General features: G+C 47.1%; 1 pseudogene; it reads right to left on the bottom strand.

Annotated features, from left to right (window-relative positions):
• Nucleotides 1-63: 63 nt before the first annotated feature.
• On the bottom strand, nt 64-1,362 carry LOC121993971 (annotated as a pseudogene).
• Between the last annotated feature and the right edge of the window lie 4,638 nt (nt 1,363-6,000).

Genomic DNA, 6,000 nt, shown 5'->3' on the forward strand with positions numbered 1-6,000 from the left:
TGATATATAACCTAAGATGTAGAATTAGCTGCCTGACCAAGGTGGATCATAATGATATATAACCTAAGATGTAGAATTAGCTGCCTCCGGTACAGGTTCATCCTTGGAGTTGGAAGCAACAAAGCCACGCTTGAGATCTTTGACCGCGACATTCTTAACATTGAACCCAACATTGTCACCAGGAAGAACCTCTTGCAGTGCGTCGTGATGCATCTCCACTGACTTGACCTCAGTGATCAGACCGCTAGGGCCAAAAGTGACAACCATGCCTAGTTAAGCACACGGCCAGTCTCAAATCTCCCAACAGGGACAGTTCCAATATTTCCAATCTTGTAGACATCCTGAAGAGACAGGCGAAGGGGCTTGTCAGTGGGTCTCTTTGGCTCATGAATCAAGTCAAGGGCCTCAAGAAGGGCCGGACCCTTGTACCAATCCAGGTTGGTAGACCTCTCAATCATGTTATCACATTCAAAACCAGAAATGAGAACAAAAGGAATCTTGTCAGGGTTGTAACCAACTTTCTTGAGGGAAGAGGACACCTCCTTGTTGATTTCATCATATCGTGCCGTTGAGTAATTTGGGGTGGTGGCATCCATCTTGTTGCAGCAACAAATCATCTGTTTTACACCAAAGGTGAGAGCAAGAAGGGCATATGTTCTCGTGTCTGCCCATCCTTTGAAATGCCTGCCTCAAAAATACCAGTGGTAGAATCAATAATGAGAAGAGCACATTCTACCTGAGACGTTCCCGTGATCATGTTCTTAATGAAGTCACGATGTTGGGTGCATCAATAATAATGCAGTAGTACTTCGTGGTATAAAACATCCAAAGAGCAATATCAATGGTGATACCACGCTCCCGCTCAGCCTTAAGCTTGTCGAGAACCCAAGCATATTTGAAAGACCTTTTATTCATCTAAGCTGCTTCTTCCTCAAACCTTTCAATCTCACGCTTATCAATACCCCCAAGCTTGTAAATAAGATGACCAGTTGTGGTCAATTTTCCAGAGTCAACGTGGCCAATGACCACAATGCTTATGTGAACCTTTTCCTCTTTTAAGAAATGAGCTTCTCCTGGCAACATAGGGCTGATCTCAAAGAACCACTCGGGCATGATAGCCAAGAGGTCATCCTTCGCTGAACCCAAGGATCCATTGGTGATCGCCTCACCAGCAGCCCCCTCCTTCACCATCTGCTGGAAGGCAATGACGGCATTCTCAACAGCCTCCTTGACTTGAATAGAACCCAAGGATAAAGGTTCTTCCTCTTCAACTTTTCTATCAATGGCGCCTTCGTCGAGAGAATTATCAATACTTGAAACCTGCAACACACCGTCACCAATTTTTTCGACAACTTCATCCATCTCATCGTCATCATAGATTGGGTCATCGAGTATTTCGATCTTGTCATCGTCTTTGCTACCTCCTACGATCGGACGATTGGGAAAGTAGAACTGGTCATAATCTGGCCGTCCGGAATCTTGCCACGATTAGATTTATCTTGTTCTACCAGTGAATCCTTAGAAATCAATAAACTCTGACAATCACTAAAAGTCTCAAGATCATTACCATAAAATACATCATCAACTTCTTCCTCCAAATCATCTTCGAATCTGTCAAGGTCATCTTGGGCGTCGAAGCTATCGTCCTCTGTGGCGAAACCTAATTGTCCTTGGAACTTCGTTTGTGTGTACCCAAATGGAATAAAGTGATATTTAATTTTTTTCTTCATCTTCTCCCAATCTTTGATCTTGGTTTTACCTTGTTTGTCTCGTAAGTGACATAAGTGCTCTCACCACACCAAAACTTGATCCTTGAGTCAGATGGCAATCAACCTCACCTTCATCTGATCTGGTACTTGCTTATAGTAGAAGAACCGCTCAATTTTGTTGATCCAATCAATAACATTCTCTGTCTGCGACGTACCATAAAATTTGGATAGATTAACTCAAAGTCTAAGATCAACTCGAAGTCTAAGATCTCCTTGTTGATCCTCTCAACCAGTGTATGACGATCTTCACGAATTCACACAATTTATATTAGGCGATGGGATAAATCTGTGACTTACCTCTGTAAATTATACCAAATTAAATCTACAACTTCCCTCTATAAATCCTCATCACGTTTTGGGTGCTACGACCACGTTGCGAGGCTTCCTCAGCCGGAACCTACCTCGCATGACCACGAGCACCACCACGACGAACTTCCATTGGATATGATGCTCGACTTCCTCAAATCAAAACCTGCCAATTTTGATATCAACTGATGTCGGACAGGATATCGATTATCTTGTGGGCTTGATGAAAAGGGGGTTTGAGGAGAAGACAAAAAGAGATTACACCGTCCTTAAGGTTTTATCAAAAAAAAAAAGGAATATTATTCAATAATGGAGGATTAAATACTCAAACAACTATACAAATGTTTATATAGACTTCAAACCTTAATACCAGAGAGAGGAAATAAATCCTAATATATAGACTCCAATTTCCTAACTTGTACAGAATGGAAAGGGATCCTAATAAAAATTGAAAAAGACTCCTAATTATAAAATCCCTAATGGATTCAAAATAAAAAATATATATAAAAAGACAGAAATTACTAAAAAAACCTAAATACCAAAAAAAAAAATCCTAAAATACCTTAAATACCAAAAAGGTGAAAATTACTAAAAATACAAAAAATACCTATAATAATAATAATAATAATAATAATGATCCTGCCCGGCAACTGAGTCAGATGGACCGCGAGGTGAGGTGGATGTAATGTTGACTGAGTCGCGATGTCCCGGAGGGGATTGTGCTGAGATGACTTCTATGTTGACAAAGTCATCAGAAGTCCTCTGGTCAACGCTACCTGCAGCCAACGACCGAGTCGCCCTGGTCCCTGGTATCCCGATGCTCGAGGCAGATCCAACGAATATATAAGTAACAGACTAGTACTAGAATAATCAAATGAAGGGAGAGTGAGTACTAAAAATGTACTATGGCCCAGGGGCGCCCTCAGATAGGACGCTGCTCGAGTTGTCGTGACCTGGAAGAGCTAATGACTAGGAGTAGGTTGAAAAGATTAATCTAACGACGAGGAACCGGACGCGGCGGCACGAAACCTGATGCGACCTCAACACGCAAACTGAGTTATGACATCGACACGCAGACTGGGACAAGACATCGGCACACAGGTCGGAATATAAAATTGACACGCAGGCCGGAATAACAATAACGGTACGCAAGTCGGAACATGACATGCAAATCAGATCAATGCGAAGGTCGATACATAGCACACACACAAATTGGCGTGAAGGCCAGAGCACAACAGAAGTGGAATGCCATCAGATCGGCCACCATAGGGTCTACGACCATCGTAGCTGAATCGGTGCTTAAGAGCAGCGGCAGGAGAGGGGGTTCCGGCGAAGCCGGCAGCAAAGGTACAGGTCCCGACTATTAGTGTATGGGGAGGCAATGCCTCCTTGGCTTTTTCCGACGCTGCTCGATAGAGGGAAAGGCAGTGTGCGTGGTAGGAAAGAGTTGCTGGCTGGCTAGGCTACTGGTCGATGAGATTGCAACGGCGTCTACGCCAGTAAAGGCGCGCGGAGAGGAGACGACGGCCAGGATTCAGAGGCGTTCACGGTAGCATGGTCGTCAGGATAAGAGGGGTGGCTTGGAGGCAGCTCCGGCGAGAGGAGAGGAGAGAGAGGGAGAACAGAGAGAGGATGGCTTCGGCGTGGATGTTGGCGGTGCATGAGCGACGACAAGAGAGGGGGAAGAAGCTCCTCCCTTGGTTCATGGTGGTGGCGGCAGAGAAACCCACGAAGAAGGAAGAAAAAACCCCTTGTTCGTGTCGATGGAGATAGGAGGAGAAGAAGAGGCGTGGCGGCCGGCGCCGGCGAGGAGCTTAACGTGCGGGAGAGAAGATATTAGGAAAATAGGAGGGGTGATTTGGTCTTTTCACATGTGGAGGGTTTTGGGGTTTCTTTTGGCACTGTTCATCATGTTGAGGGCTCCTTTTTTCTGCGTTTTTGGTGTCCGCCGCCAAGAAGGGGGGCCAGCCTCTTTCCCTCATGTTAAGTTCCTCGCCAGCGCCGGCCGCCACACCTCTTCTTCTCCTCCTAGTGCCATTGACATGAACAAATGGTTTTTTCTTACTTCTTCGTGGGTTTGTCTGCCGCCGCCACCACGAACCAAGGGAGGAGCTTCTTCCCCCTCTCTCGTCGTCGCACGTGCACCGCTAAAGCCATCCTCTCTCTGTTCTCCCTCACTCTCCTCTCCTGTCACTGGAGCCGCCTCCAAGCCACCCCTCTTATCCCGACGACCATGCTACCGCGAACGCCGCTGACTCCTAGTCATCGTCTCCTCTCCACGCGCCTTTACTGTCGTAGACGCCGTTGCAATCTCGTCGACCAGTAGCCTAGCCGGCCAACAACTCTTTCCTACCACGCGCACTGCCTTTCCCTCTAAAGAGCAGCGCCGGAATCAGCCAAGGAGGCATCGCCTCCCCTTACACTGACAGTCGGGACTTGTACCTTTGCTGCCGATTTCGTCGGAACCCCCTCTCCTGCCGCTGCTCTTAAGCACTGATTCAGCTACGATGGTCGTAGACCCTATGGTGGCTGATCTGATGGCGTTCCACTTCTGTTGTGCTCTGGCCTTCGCGCCAATTTGTGTGTGTGCTATGTCCCGACCTTCGCATTGATCTAATTTGCGTGTCATGTTCTGGCTTGCGTGCTATTATTATTATTCTAGCCTGCGTGCCAATTCTATATTCCGGCCTGTGTGTTGATATCTTGTCCCAGTCTGCGTGGCGATATCATAACTCAGTCTGCGTGCCGAGGTCGCATCAAGTTTTGTGCCGTCACATCCGGTTCCACGTTGTTAGATCCATCATTTCAGCCTGCTCCTAGTCATCTGATCTTCCAGGTCACGACAACTCGAGCAACGTCCTATCTGAGGACGCCCCTAGGCCAGGGTATGTTTTCAGTACTTACTCTCCCTTCATTTGATTATTCTAGTACTAGTCTGTTACTTATATATTTGTTGGATCTGCCTCGAGCATCAGGGTACCAGGGACCGGGACGACCTGGTCGCTAGTTGCAGGTAGCGTTGACCAGAGGACTTCTGATGACTTGGTCAACATAAATGCCATCTCAGCACACCCCCCTCTGGGACATCGCGACTCGGTCAACATTCCATCCACCTCACCCGACGATCCATCTGACTCAGATTCCGGGCAGGATCAATTTGGCATCGTCTGTGGAAATCTTCTCCACCCGTTCTGGAACGTGAAGATGGACAACGTTGGGAGGTTCTCTGCCATTATCACAGTCTCGGAGGATCCTGACAAATGTATTATCTTCTACCCTCACTCCACGGGTATTCGGGAGTCAAGGAATTGAGTTGGAGCTTCAGCTGGCCGACAGGTTAATTTTTCCATTATATTTTTTCCCTGAATCCAAGGGTATTCGGGAGTCAAGGGACCGAGACCAACCCTCAATCGGTTAGCACGACTCCTCGATCAGGTACGTTACAGTCTTTGCTCTCTTTTTATGATTATAGGGTCTGCTATACCTCCCTGATAAGAGTAAGATCTTAGTTCCTTGATCAAAGACTAGGACCTTCGATCTTTGATTGGACACTAGGGGCCCAGCTCCCCGATCATACATTAGGGGCCAAGCTCCCCGATCAGACAGTAGGGACACAACTTCCCAATCAAGATCTCGGGGCCTCGCTCTTTGATTACAGGCTAGGAGCCTTATTCTCCGATCAAGGACTAGGGGCCTATCTCCCAGTCAATTGTGATACAGGCTCTGCACCCCTCACAATGGGGATCTGCACCCTTCACCATGGGGCTCTGCATCCTCTTAGTGCTATGGGCTCTGCATCCTCTTACTACTGTAGGCTCTACACCCTTCACCACAGGGCTCTACACCCTTCACCATGGGGCTCTGCACCCTTCACCATGGGGTTCTGTATCCTCTTAGTGATACTGACTCTGCATCTTCTTACTAC

Source organism: Zingiber officinale, chromosome 6A (genome assembly GCF_018446385.1).
Source record: "Zingiber officinale cultivar Zhangliang chromosome 6A, Zo_v1.1, whole genome shotgun sequence".
NCBI classification, from domain to species: domain Eukaryota; kingdom Viridiplantae; phylum Streptophyta; class Magnoliopsida; order Zingiberales; family Zingiberaceae; genus Zingiber; species Zingiber officinale.